The sequence below is a fragment of the Talpa europaea genome, assembly GCF_964194135.1.
Source record: "Talpa europaea genome assembly, chromosome: 8".
Lineage (NCBI taxonomy): Eukaryota > Metazoa > Chordata > Mammalia > Eulipotyphla > Talpidae > Talpa > Talpa europaea.
Genome location: NC_140075.1, coordinates 14,322,830 through 14,336,654, shown reverse-complemented (window position 1 = coordinate 14,336,654; position 13,825 = coordinate 14,322,830).

Sequence of the window (13,825 nt, the reverse complement as noted above, 5' to 3'; positions counted from 1 at the left end):
GATTGCACAGCAGAGAGAGTTATAACCACCTTACTGCACAAATGCTGAGCAATTTTTATGTTCATTTTGTTCAGTAGCAAAAGCCACAAGTTCTTGGAAAGCTTTTGTCTTTGACAATCACTTTATTTTATATTACATGTTAAGTAATTTAAACAATTGTAACAGGGTGGTCCCCAGGGAAAAGGGAGGTTCTAAAGCAGGGTAGTGCCCAGGAAAAGGGAAGGTGCATTGCCAGGTGCATTGCCTACCCAAGGAAGGGTGGAGCTGAGCAAGAAGAAGCAGCTCAAGAGAAGACTGGGGAGGAAGGAAGAAAAGAATTACTGAAAGCAAGAAGGAGACCTGGAGGAGGCATATAGAGTGGAGGGACATGTGAAGAAGCTGCACTTGTTTCATGGTCTTGGACTGGTTGAAACAGATGTGGGTGAGAGACCTGTGGGGAGGTTAAAAATGGCAGCTTTTTTTTTTTTTTAATAAAGATTTATTTATTTATATAAGCACTGGGTACAGTCAGAAGTGCAGGAGGGTGAAAGAATTCACCAGAGCCAGAGCGGGGAGCAGAGCAGGCAGAAGGACTGAAGTACACTGCTGAGAGGAGCAGTGGGCGGCAGGAGAGGTCTGCGTGCCATGTGGGACCCTCGCTCAGTGGCTGGGGATCGAACCAGTGCTGCAGAGGCTGCAGGCAGCTTCGCAGCCCAGCGCTCAACCGCTGTGCCACCGGGGAGGCCCCAAAATGGCAGCTTTTATCGTAATTTCGATTTTGCCCTTTTCCTTCCAAGAGTCATCTGACTGTTTCTGATCCTTTTCTATGGGTCCACCTTCTTACACAGTTACAATTTTTGAAATCTCTGGGATGCCACAAACAAATGTTTTTCAGTTTATTAGCATGATTGTTACTAAATTGGGTTCCAACTCATCAAGATAACATTCCCCCAACTCATCACATTCTCTCCTAGTACACACTTCTATATCAATCAGAGTTGTTAATTTCAAGCAATGATCTCCCTTTGAATCATTACCTTAAAAAGTAACACATTGAAGGATAGTTGGTAGCAAGCATACGTGAAAGGAAACTACAGTTTGAGATTTGGAAAACAGGCAGAAATCAGCAGGGATCTGGTATAAAACCAATCTGATGAATATCTTAATGTATCCATTGCACCTCAAATTACACTGCCATCTGTGACAGCTCTGGTCTCTGCAAGAAACTACTGTACTGCTACAAACTTACCTTGGAACTCAATGCAAACTACATGCAGTTTTGTTACCACCCTCAGTCAGAATGAATTCTTCTTAAACCTTAGTTCTTTATGTTGTTAATTTCATATTCAATTCCATTGCCTAGTTTATGTTCAATTTCATTGACTAATTAAATAAAACGCACAACTAATGTCTTAGCTGCAAGAGAGCCTGAGAAAATGAGGATCTCACTTTGCTAGAGTAGGATGCCAATCACAAAAATCCTCACCAAGTTCAGGATAACCCAACCAGGGGAGAGTTCAGATGCAGGGCAAAAAAAAAATGAGTAACATGTATCTATTAGGAATATTTACTTACTCTTTTTCATAAGAAAATGATTTGAAGCAGATACCTAAAGTATTAATGAACCAGGTTCTGATATGTAGAATAAGTCCTTCATTTATAGATCAGGCAAAATCATGGCCTTTGTAAAAAGATGTAATTCAACCACTCCTATTATTTATAGACTATGTTTCTGTACTACTGTGGCAAATTGAATACTTGAGACAGAACTTTTGGCACACAGAGTCTAACATGAATTCTGCAGAAGACAATTTGTTTTTAAAAGATATTGATAATTTTGCTGCAATAATTTGAGGTAATAGATATCTAGGTGGAAAGGTTCTGAAGACAGTTTATTAGACTAAGGTTCTCCATAGACAGAAAATATTTTGTCTTTAATTTTAAATAAACATTTTAAATTTGTAAAGTTTTATGTACTTACAAACCTGTTATTTTTCCTACAATACCTCACCACTGTACTTTAATTTGTATTTTTTTCTATTTTTTTAAGCTACCAGCTTAATACTAGCATAGCTTCATATTTGCTAGAGTGTTTTTTTCTGCCACACAAAGGAAGATGCAACCCGAACATAACTCTCTCTGGTATTCAGCAATGGTGTTTACGTTCAAGTTGTGAATTGCAAAGTGATAGAGAAAACAGCAAAAGCTATAAATTTCCCAGCATCTGCAAGTTCTGAGCCATTTCCATAATAACTAGCCAAAACACTGACTTTGTTTCCTGGCTAACCACCAGCTTTTGCATAAAGATTGTATCTCTTTATTGATCAATATTCTAGAATGAATCATAGTTGAATTTCCCTCTTTTTTAATTTTATTTTTAAATTAAAAAAAAAATTTTGTGTGTGTGTAGAAGAACTGGGGTATAGGTCAGAGGTGCAGGGGATGAGAGGATTCATCAAAGACAGAGTGGGGAGCAGAACAGGTGGATTTACTGAAATAAACTGCTGAGGAGAACAGCAGGTAAGGCAGGAGAGGTCTACTGTGCCATATGTGGGTTAGCTCCCTGGCCAGTGATTGAACTAGGCCATAGAGGTGATATCACTGAGATTTAACTCCTAGGCCACCAGTGAGTCCCTCCCTATTTTTTTTTTTAAGAAAAAGGTAGTTTTCAATATTATTGTCAGGAGTAAGTTAGCAAATGATGTTTTAATCCCAATTTTGTTTGAGAAAGTGCCCAATAGAAACTTAATAATGTTTTGACAAAGCATCTGCAGATACATAGCTCTATAAAATCTAACCTCTGGAGTGTAATATTTCAAAGTTCTGCTAAAATTGAACCATTATCAAAATATCATGATCACTCATTTCATCCTCATAATTCTGCTAAAATAAAATTTTAAGGAGTTTGGTGTTACTTATCAAATAGTTTCATTTCTTATTAATATTACAAAGAAGTATTTTTACTGTCAATCTTTAAACTGTGCAGCCAACTATAACCATTCATTAACACTAATATAAATATTCACTCAAATGTATTATTTCTTTAAAAAGGAAGAAGAAAAAAACAAGTAAGTTAAACGAAAACCGCAAACTAAACAGCTATAAACTTAACATAGATCTCAATGTATCTGAAATTAAGAGGTCTTAATTTTGTTATAGAAATTAAATAGGTCTTAAAAATTGAAATTAAAGAGGTCTTAAATTGAAGAGGTCTTAAAATCTTGAAATTTGAGGTCTTAAAATTGTTATAGAAATTAAATCTCATTAGAGAAATAAATTATAAGGAATGGAATAATCTGTTCTATGACTTAATAACAATAAATAACATTTAACATGTTTTTATTAAGTTCCAGGTATTGTGCTAAACAATTTGTAAGCATTTATATAATTCTTTTAAAATAATAAGTGGTATGTCTCTGTTTTATAGATTAATAATCTCATGCTTAAAGAGTTGAAAAATTGCCCTGGGCCACATATTTATTATACATTAGAACAAAAATTTGAACATAAAAATCATTTTTAGAACTTGAGAATCAAAATCAGTCTTTTGACTCTGCTATTAACAATACAGGGAATAACATAAACTAATGGCACCTTACAAAAAGAAAACACTAAATCTACATTCTACTCTTGCTCAGAACTTCCTTTTTCTATTAGCTAATTTATACATACATATTTGCTTTCCTTCTTTGTTTTTTTTTTCACTTTTTTTTTTAAAGATTTATTTATACAAGAACCGGGGTACAGGCCTGATGCGTGGGAGGATGAGAGGATTATTCACTAGAGACAGAATGGGGAACAGAACACGCAGACTGAAGAAATACACTGCTGAGGGGACAGCAAGCAAGACAGGAGAGGCCTGCTGCGCCATGAGGGACCCTCGCCGGCCGGCTGGGAATTGAACTGGCACTGCAGAGGCTGCAGACAGCTTCACAGCACTGTGCTCAACCACCTGCGCCACCAGGGGAGGCCCTGCTTTCATTCTTAAACCTCAATAAATGGTCTATGTGGACTAGATCTTGGAGCAGTTTCTGCCAACTTTCAAGTCACCTTTACCCTTTATTCTGCCTTTTCTGTCTATTAACATGGGAAGACTTTACTTTGCAATTTGTTTATTCCTGGCCTCCTATCCACTGGGTCCCACATAGTTGAGCAATATTCTAGACAAAACAAATCTAAAACCTTACCTAAAACAAAATTTATCTGTGATAATGAGAAACTAACATTCTTCAACAGGTTTATCTCCTCTTTTTGTAATATCACTAAGAAGAACACTTATGTCTGTTGCAATCTTTTCCAGTGACAAAGAATACTAAGTTCTCGCCCAGTTTGTTTGTGACAGTCACAATCAAAATTTGTCTGAATGTCTTTTATTTCTTAATTTAGTCCCCATTTTCCTCCCTAGGAACTCTACTCTTCACCTAATCTCCCGTCTAAAGAAAATGATCTGATATTCAGATATGTTATCACTATCAGCTACACTTGCATTTTTAGGAGAGGGCCACCAAATTTACTCCAAAGAAAACTGGATATGCACCATCTAGAAAATAATAAATTCCAAAAAAAGGTTACATTTCTGGCCAAATCTTAAAACTAAGAAAATTAATGCAGTTGTGGACTAAAGTTGTATGTCACACTGATAATTTAGGATTCAATGTATTTTCACATCATCTAATATTTTCCCACCTACTCTATATTGATATATGAGAGTATTTTGTTAAACTTAAGATACTTTCCCCTCTGAAAGAAAGTTTTTTTGCAGTATGTTTATTTAAATTTTGTAAGAATCCACTATTAAAATGACTGCCCACCCTACCTTTCACCTTTTCTGATAGATATTTCTTCCTGACATGAGTTTTAAAATTATTTAGAAACTCATTCTGAAATAAAGTGTAGATCATGTTAATAGCATTTAAATCTAGAACCCTATTTGACAGTCCCCATTTCATATAATTGTTCTGGATTGTCAAAATTAAGCTTAGCAAAAAAAAAAAAATTTCTTTTAAGATCTTTAAGTGAATTTTGATTTAGTAGAAAAACAAAATGAAGTCTAATTACTTGAGACAGGAAAAAAGTATCATCCTTGAAATATCCAAAACATGCTTTTTTTTAATTACCCTTAAGTTATTTTTAGTACTAAATTTCTATTGGGATTTATGTTCCTATTTTTAAGTTAAAACTTAATTAAAATTGGGCCTCCATGGTGGCGCAGCGGTTGAGCGCTGGGTTGCGAAGCTGCCCGCAGCCTCTGCAGTGCCGGTTCGATTCCCGGCTGCTCCCCGGCCACCGGAGGAGGGTCCCACATGGCGCGCAGACCTCCCTGCCGCCCGCTGCTCCCCTCAGCAGTGTACTTCGGTCCTTCTGCCTGTTCTGCTCCCCGCTCTGGCTCTGGTGAATTCTCTCACCCTCCCGCGCTTCTGACTGTACCCAGTGCATGTATAAACAAAAACAAACGAACAAGCAAATAAATAAATAAAACATGCCTCTATTTAAAAAAAAAAAAAAAAACTTAATTAAAACTGTTATCTAGTATAGTACATCAAATTTTGTGTTAAAGAAGTAAAAATAAATTGGGTAAAATTTCAAGCTAGGACAACAAAGGCAAGAAGTTAGATATGGTTTTTAGATGTATTAGCTGTACAAAAAAGGACTACAAAGGGCCAATTCCAAAATACCAAGTTAATACAAGATTCACATGTTTCAATATAGTATTCAACTTCAGTTATCATCGGCAATATCTTCTACAGTGGCACTTCAGCCTCTTAGGGACATGGTGGAAATATAATTACTGAAGTTTATTTTAGGAAAAAGTAATATAGACATATATATGTATTTTCTTCTAGAAGAAAATATAGCATATAAGATATTGTATATGATACTATATAATATCATATAATAAGTATAATATAAATACATATAAGTTACATATGTATAAACATTTCTGGTCATAGTGGGTAAAGAAGAAAATGGTTATTACAATCCTCTGTGAATTGTTTTTTATTTCATAGCTTTGTATCTTCAGAATTCAATAGTATTGGAATTTTAAATATACAAATATAATAGCTTTTATTAAAAAATATTTATATCCTTTTGCTTTATTGTCTTCCCTGTGCCCAAATAGCTAGAAGAAATTAGGGTGGTTTACAATGTTCATATATTAGTTTTTCCCAATATATTAAGGCAAAGACAGATACATTGACTGACAGATTCCTAAGGAACAGCTTTAACTTTTTATGGAGGCTAACCAATGAAAAAACTTATAATCTGTAATTAAAATAGAATCAACTTTAGTCCAGAGAATTCAATAATTTAGCTTTAATGACATTTGACATGGAAGACAAAGTTCCCTCTATGAAGTCTGATTCCGAAGCCCTCCAGACACCTTAAAACCTTTCCATAAGATTTATTTCTTACAGGGAACCTAATTTGACATGCCTTAAGGTTATCAGAGATGAGGAGAATAAATTGTTTTACTGCCTCGACATTTTCCTTTAACATAAGTTGTTAATATCTCGGTAAAAAGTCATGCCAAATTATGTGTTCTCTAGGGCACTTGGATCTCAAAAAATGTTGAAGGACAACAAGGGACATCCATGATTTCAAGCCTTATTATAAGACTGTGGCAACACTTCCCTCCCACATGCTGTGCATAAACTAGGACTTTTCCACCCAATCAAAACGGAAATAGTTCAAAAACAATTCAGTTATCTTTGACTTGAGGCTTCTATCTGCTGGGAACATAGCAGGAACTTCACAAATGTTTATTTTAGTTGAAAAGTTAGGATGAGAATTTTGTGCTTTTGTTTGTTTTTAATATTTTATCTCTCAAGAACAGTGCACTCTAAGTAAAACCACTGGCTAAAAGTTATCTAGCTATCTTTGAACTTGTCTTTTTTCTACCAGCAGAAATCACTCTAAAATTTGTAATTTTTACATAAAAAAATTCTAGTGAAGTTAAACAAGGACTAGATTATCTAATGTGATCTTGTGAACACAAAATGCAACTCAAAAAGTCTAAAATTGCATTTTCTAATGTATAACAAAAATGTATACAAGTAGTTATAAAATTTGGAATTATGTGAAAAATAATAAGTTTGTTTTAAAGGTGAGTAATTAGCGAGACTACACATATCTATCTATCTATCTATCTATCTATCTATCTATCTATCTATCTATCATCTATCTATGTATCTATATGCATGTATACCTGAGTAAGAATGGTTAAAAATGAGTGTATTGTTTCATATGCCTTTACAAATTTCATCTATGAATCTAAAAAAAAAGAATTCATGAGTATTACAAAGAAAATGGTGTGCTTTCTTATATGTTATTTGAGTGACTTTCACATTTTTGCATATGTTAATATAACACCTAATAGCTGAATCCATGAAAAAGAATGAATGATTCATGTTTCTCAAATTCTCTATTCAGTACAAAGTCATAAATCTACACAGATTATTTACTGCATACAACAAATGTGTGTGTGTGTGTGTGTGTGTGTGTATAGACTGCAGGTCATATATAATTAGAGTGGATACAGCTCTCTCTCTCTCTCTCTCTCTCTCTCTCTCTCTCTCTCTCGCTCTCTCGCTCTCTCTCTTCTCTTTCTCTCTCCTCCCTCCGCATTTATCATTTTACCGAGTACCTTGATTACATTTATTGTTTGTCAGTACATTGCTTAGCCAATTATAGTGGTTTGGCACATGTTTTCTTTATCATCACTGAGAATATAACAAGGGCTTTTGCTTATAGAAGATGCTTTTCTCATAACATTTACTCATGGGCCTGATCAATGCCTTTACTTTTGCAGAGAAAAGAATAGAGCAGCACGTTTTTGCTTTTAAGAACATGCTTTTGGCACACAGTTCATTGACACCCCATTAAAGTGATGTGTCTTCAGAATAAATTAGAGAGTGCCTCAGGGTCTACACTTGATATAATTAAACCACAAGCTTCATGATCCCAAATCCTTGTGGACTTGTCAACTGCATCCTGGACACAATACCCATGTGAGCATTCACTGACGTGAAGTCTCCAACCCCAAAGTGCCCTAAATTGGTCTGTGACTTCACGGCTACATTGAATAACCAAATAGAAGCTTCTTTGATATACAGAGGACAAAATGCTAAACAGCAATGGGACCTTTGTAGATGTCTGGGACTGCTCAAAACATAATGAAATCCAGTTATTTGTTTCAGCCTTGGAGAAAAAGATAGTATGTTATTTTACTACTTAACATTATAGAATAATAAGAATCATTTATGAAGACATTCTTGTGATGTGAATAAGGATGTTTTAACAAGTTTTTTCTCTTGCAACTTCCTGTCTATTTCATTGTCATCAGAGTGTGAAGAATGCAATGTCAGTGATTTACTTATTTACTTACTGCATGTTTACTAAATGCTATGGCATTTAATACTACATTTCTAAATATAATACAATCATCCTAATTTGAAAATATCGAAATTTAGGGACATTCACCTATGTGCACACGATTATTCAGCCAATCTTTGTAGAACTGGCTTACTCAAAGCCTCTGCATTTTTCTTTCTACAATGTGCAGGAGGGAAAGTATCTCATGATTCTCTACTACTCTACTACTCACACAGGTATGGCTGTGAGCAGACGTGTAGGGTAAGGGTTCCCACACCAACTGCCAATCAATTCTCAGACAGACAACAGCTGGGTGACCTACAGCCCAATTTTAACACTGATCAGGGTAAGTGTAGACTCCATATGTTGAAGTCTTAATCCCTTAACATTTTCCTCCACTTCAGAAACCAATAGGAAGTAATAAGTCTCCAGTAAACCCATAATTTCAGTCCAACTTGCCTACAAATTGGAGGTTCCAAAACTTTTCTCCTAGAATTTAGTGATATCCTAGATTAGCTCACAGGATCCAGGAAAACAGTTTACTTAACATTGTCAATTTATTATGAAGAGCAAACATTAGCAGAAACTAGAGATCAATATGTATCAATTCCTTAACATTTCACAAACACGTTGCCCATGAAATAGTCAGAAAATGAGTGTTCTTTCCGTCAAAAATATAACAAAACTAGTTTGTAAAATATGAACTGTATCTAAAATACATTATGCAATTTCTTTCATTCTTGAACAATGCTATCAAAATCACTTCTACCTTTACTGATAGCTTTAAGGACCTCGTTAAGAAAAGGTAAAGGACATTATGTTGCACGTTGCAATACAGTGATATACTGAAGTATATCACTGTTTAGGATTATAGAAATGTTTATTTATAAGTAAAAGAACCCCGTACTGATCTGTTTTTGAGCTCTGATGTCTGATTTGGAAATTGTTCTTTTTCCTTACTGTCAGATTTCAAGTTGTTAGTTTTGGTTGTTGTGTGTCTACCTCTAGGGGGCCTCCTCTGAACACAGCATCCCCTCAGCAGTTTAATTCATAAGAGTAATTAAGCTCTGAATGGGCTTCTGCTGGGTTATATTTTCTAAAAAAGAGATGGGTATATCAACATAGTTTCTATGGTTATGTGTGTGAAATTAGGAGGAGAGAGTGTTGAGCAGGCACTATTTTTAACTAAGTTTCTAAACTATGGTCAAAACAATTATAATCTCTAGACTGGTGATTCACAGACAAGAGAGGTATACCTCTAGCTGAATTAATAAGAATTTATTAGGATGAAATGTGAAATCCAAACACTATAATATTGTTTAAATAAATCATGAGGCACCCATGTGTTGAAACACTATGTAGCAATTAAAACCATTTTACCAGAAGATTACTGGCATGGGTAAAATGTTTAAAATAAAAACCCAGTTATGTAATTGTATTAAACCAATAATGGAAAAATAATATGTGCATATGAAAAGGTAGAACAATCTACCATAAAGACAACAAAGATTATTACTGGTTATAGGATTAAGACCCAACTGTCAATAGTTATCTAAAATGAATAAGCAATAAATAGATCTAAAACTATATAAATACAAGGCAAAAACATACAAGTACCAGCACTAGAAATGATCATCCCTGGACTGTGCAGAGATTGGGGTGTGCAGAGGAAAAGTGCTTTGGTTTTCTTATTGTCCATTTTATGGTACTTTTTGATTTTAAAACATTATGAATATATAACATTACCTTGATGAAGCTAAATAAACTAAATGAAATTTAATTTCATCAGGAGAAATAGCCTTACACTTCAAATTTATTAAAATCATGAAATACTAAAACATTGATTTTTTTTCCTTCAAACTCTTCAAAAGAAGTAATTCATATATTTAGATAACATAAAAATAAATAATCATATATAGTCTATAAATAAGGTAAAATAATTCATATACATCATTCCTATATATAAACTTCTGGATTCAAAATGAAAATACACCTTTCACAAAGCTGTACAATCAGACATATTATGGGCTTTGATACAAAACCACATAAATCACACATTTAACTAAATGGTCAACTTTTCATTCTAATATCAGTGAATCAATAATTTCTAATAAAATTAAATGACATATGGAAATAGAACTTCCCCTTTTTTCCAAAGGCCTATCAAAGCTACCCTGATATTTATGAAATATTTCTCTGTCAACATTTTTCAAAGATTTTCATTAAGGTGCGCTGCCTATGTCAATGGATTTTCAATATTTTTTTCAAAGATGTTTCCATTAAGACAGATGTTCTATTCCAGAAACGTCCTAACTCCATTTTATTATTGAGTTTCTGTGCTGATATCTTAAATGACTAAACAAAAATAAAATCCATGTTCTTACAGTTCAATGTAATAAATGAATTACGATGAACAAAGAAAAATATTCAACAAAAATAATCTAACACTGACAGTATCACTATTACATCTTTATATCAGTACATACACACACACAGAAAACTTAGCTTTCTTTTGCTTTTTTGCCTTTTTTTGTCTTCTTTTTCTGACATAAAATATGTCTTTATGAAAAGGAAGGTGAGAAAGTATGCTAGGGCTTTGTCAAGAATAAATGATTCCTCATTTATGATTTTAAAGTATGGTCATCAACAAAAACATTTGTAATGATTTATTAAGCCAGAGTAGTAAGAGAATGAACTGGAGCAAATCAGTGTCAGTATTGAATATGAACATTTCAAGGGTGCTCTTAAAAAAAAAATTATTTATTTATGCATATAAGAACTAGGGTGTAAGCCAGAGGTGTGGGGGGTGAGAGGATTCACCAGAGACAAAGTGGGAAACAGTAACAGGTAGATAGTCTACTGAAATACACTGGTAAAGGCAGCAGCAGGCAAGGCAGGAGAGGTCTGCTGCACCATGTGGGTCACCTCCCTGGCCAGCTAAGGATGGAACTCATGCTGCAATGGCTGGACATAGCTTGATAGCTTTAACCCCTGCGCCACTGGGTAGGCCCTCAAGGATGCTTTTTAAAGAGGTGTTTAGAAAGCTTGAGAGTATCAAAATTATAAATAACCAAAATATATAAACTTTTTAATTATTCATTTATTTAATAAATTAAACCATGATATTAAAGATCTAGAGATATGTATACTTTCCTGTTGAAACAGATTATAAAACTGATCCCTGGTGGTGCAAGGGGTTAAGCACAGCACTTTGAAGCAATCTGTAGCCTCTGTAGCTCCAACAGGGAGCAACCCATATGGCGCAGCAGACCTCTCCTGACTCGCCCGCTGCTCCCCTCAGCAGTGTGTTTCAGTCAGTCTGCCTGTTCTGTTCCCCACTCTGTCTCTGGGGAATCCTCTCACCCCTTCTGCACATCTGGCCTGTACCCCAGTTCTTGTATGCATAAATAAATAAATCTTTAAAAAAACTGATACAAGCAGAAACAATTAAGACAATGGAAAAGGAAAGAAAATAAATAATATTTAAAAAGAAAACAGAATCTTCCACAACTGAGTTCTGTCAAACTGTAACAAAAATAATTCAGATAGGGCCTCCCCGGTGGCGCAGCGGTTGAGCGCTGGGTTGCGAAGCTGCCCGCGGCCTCGGAGGCGCCGGTTCGATCCCCAGCTGCTCCCCGGCCACCGGAGGAGGGTCCCACATGGCGCACAGACCTCTCCTGCCGCCCGCTGCTCCCCTCAGCAGTGTACTTCGGTCCTTCTGCCTGCTCTGCTCCCCGCTCTGGCTCTGGTGAATTTTCTCACCCTCCCGTGCTTCTGACTGTACCCAGTGCATGTATAAACAAAAACAAACAAACAAACAAATAAATAAATAAAACATGCCTCTATAAAAAAAAATAATTCAAATATACTCAATAATTACTTCAACAAATACTATTGAGCATTTTTCTGTGTCATTCACAGAGGTGCTATGAATGTTGCGTAGAAAACCAATCAAGGGTACTTCCTAAAAACTTACATTTGATATTACTTCAGGGTAAGGAAAGAGAGCAAGCAATTACAACTAAACTCCTACTTAAATGGCCCCATACCTTCCCACCCCCAGAAAAGTGAGAGTACCAATTTTGGAGAGAATACAGAGCAATGTGACTCACTTATTCCTAGTGGAAATATAAAACATTATAGTTACTTTGAAAGACACTTTAGCAGTTTCCTCAGAGCTAAACAAATTTTTACTATAAAATCCAACACTCACCTTCCTAGGTATTACCCAACTGATTTGAAAATGTCTGAGCTATATGAGCTATAATGTAAACTATGATCTTCAATTAATAACACTTACCATATTGCTTTACTCAGTGTAACAATAATAACACACCTATGCAGGACCTTAATAATAGGGGCAACTATGCATGTGTGGTAGAAGATTTGGCAGGAGCAAAGGGAGTCTGGGAACTCACCATACTTCCTATAAACCTAAAAGTACTTTATAAAAAAAATGCCTAAAAAAAATCAATATTTTGTTTGCAATGATTTCCCATAATTCATCAAGTAATTAAAGGCAAAAGTCCATTTTTATTTCAATGAAAAAGACCAGTAAAAACAAGTGCTGGTGGGTCTCCCCGGTGGCGCAGCGGTTGAGCGCTGGGTTGCGAAGCTGCCCGCAGCCTCTGCTACGCCGGTTCGATCCCCGGCTGCTCCCCGGCCACCGGAGGAGGGTCCCACATGGCGCGCAGACCTCTCCTGCCGCCCGCTGCTCCCCTCAGCAGTGTACTTCGGTCCTTCTGCCTGCTCTGCTCCCCGCTCTGGCTCTGGTGAATTCTCTCACCCTCCCGCGCTTCTGACTGTACCCAGTGCTTGTATAAATAAATAAAATAAAAAAATAAAAATAAATCTTTAAAAAAAAAAAAACAAGTGCTGGTGAGGCTATGAAGAAAAAGGAAACCCCTTACAGTGTTGGTGGGAATGTGGGCTGGTCCATGGCATGGAAAAAGGGATGACGTTTTCTCAAAAGATTAAAAATAGATTTGTCATATGACTCAGCATTTCTTCTCCTAAGTATCTATCCAGAGAATACAAAAACACAAATGTGAAGGGAACTGGCACCTCTGTTAATCACAATTTCTAAAAGTTAAATATTAAGAGGTGGCTGACAAGAAGAGTTGTGGGTTATTAACCACCCAGGTTCAAGCATATTCTATTAATTTCTGACAAGTTATCAATAGCAGGAAAAAGTGACCCTGATGTTTTTACATGGATACATATACAAATGAATATTAACAAAATTTCTGTTAATGCAAAATACTCTCTCAAGTGTGATTATTAAAATTTTAGAGCTTAGATCTTTACCAACAGTTTACCAATCCTTAGACCATCACATATTGTATGAACTTGGTTCATGGCTTCACTCCTTCTATTCTTAGTTTTTTCACCTGTAAATGTCTCATAAAACCCTCTTGTATGGAATTATTATCAATGCATTTCAAATATTCTCTATGTGGTTGTTTCTATAATA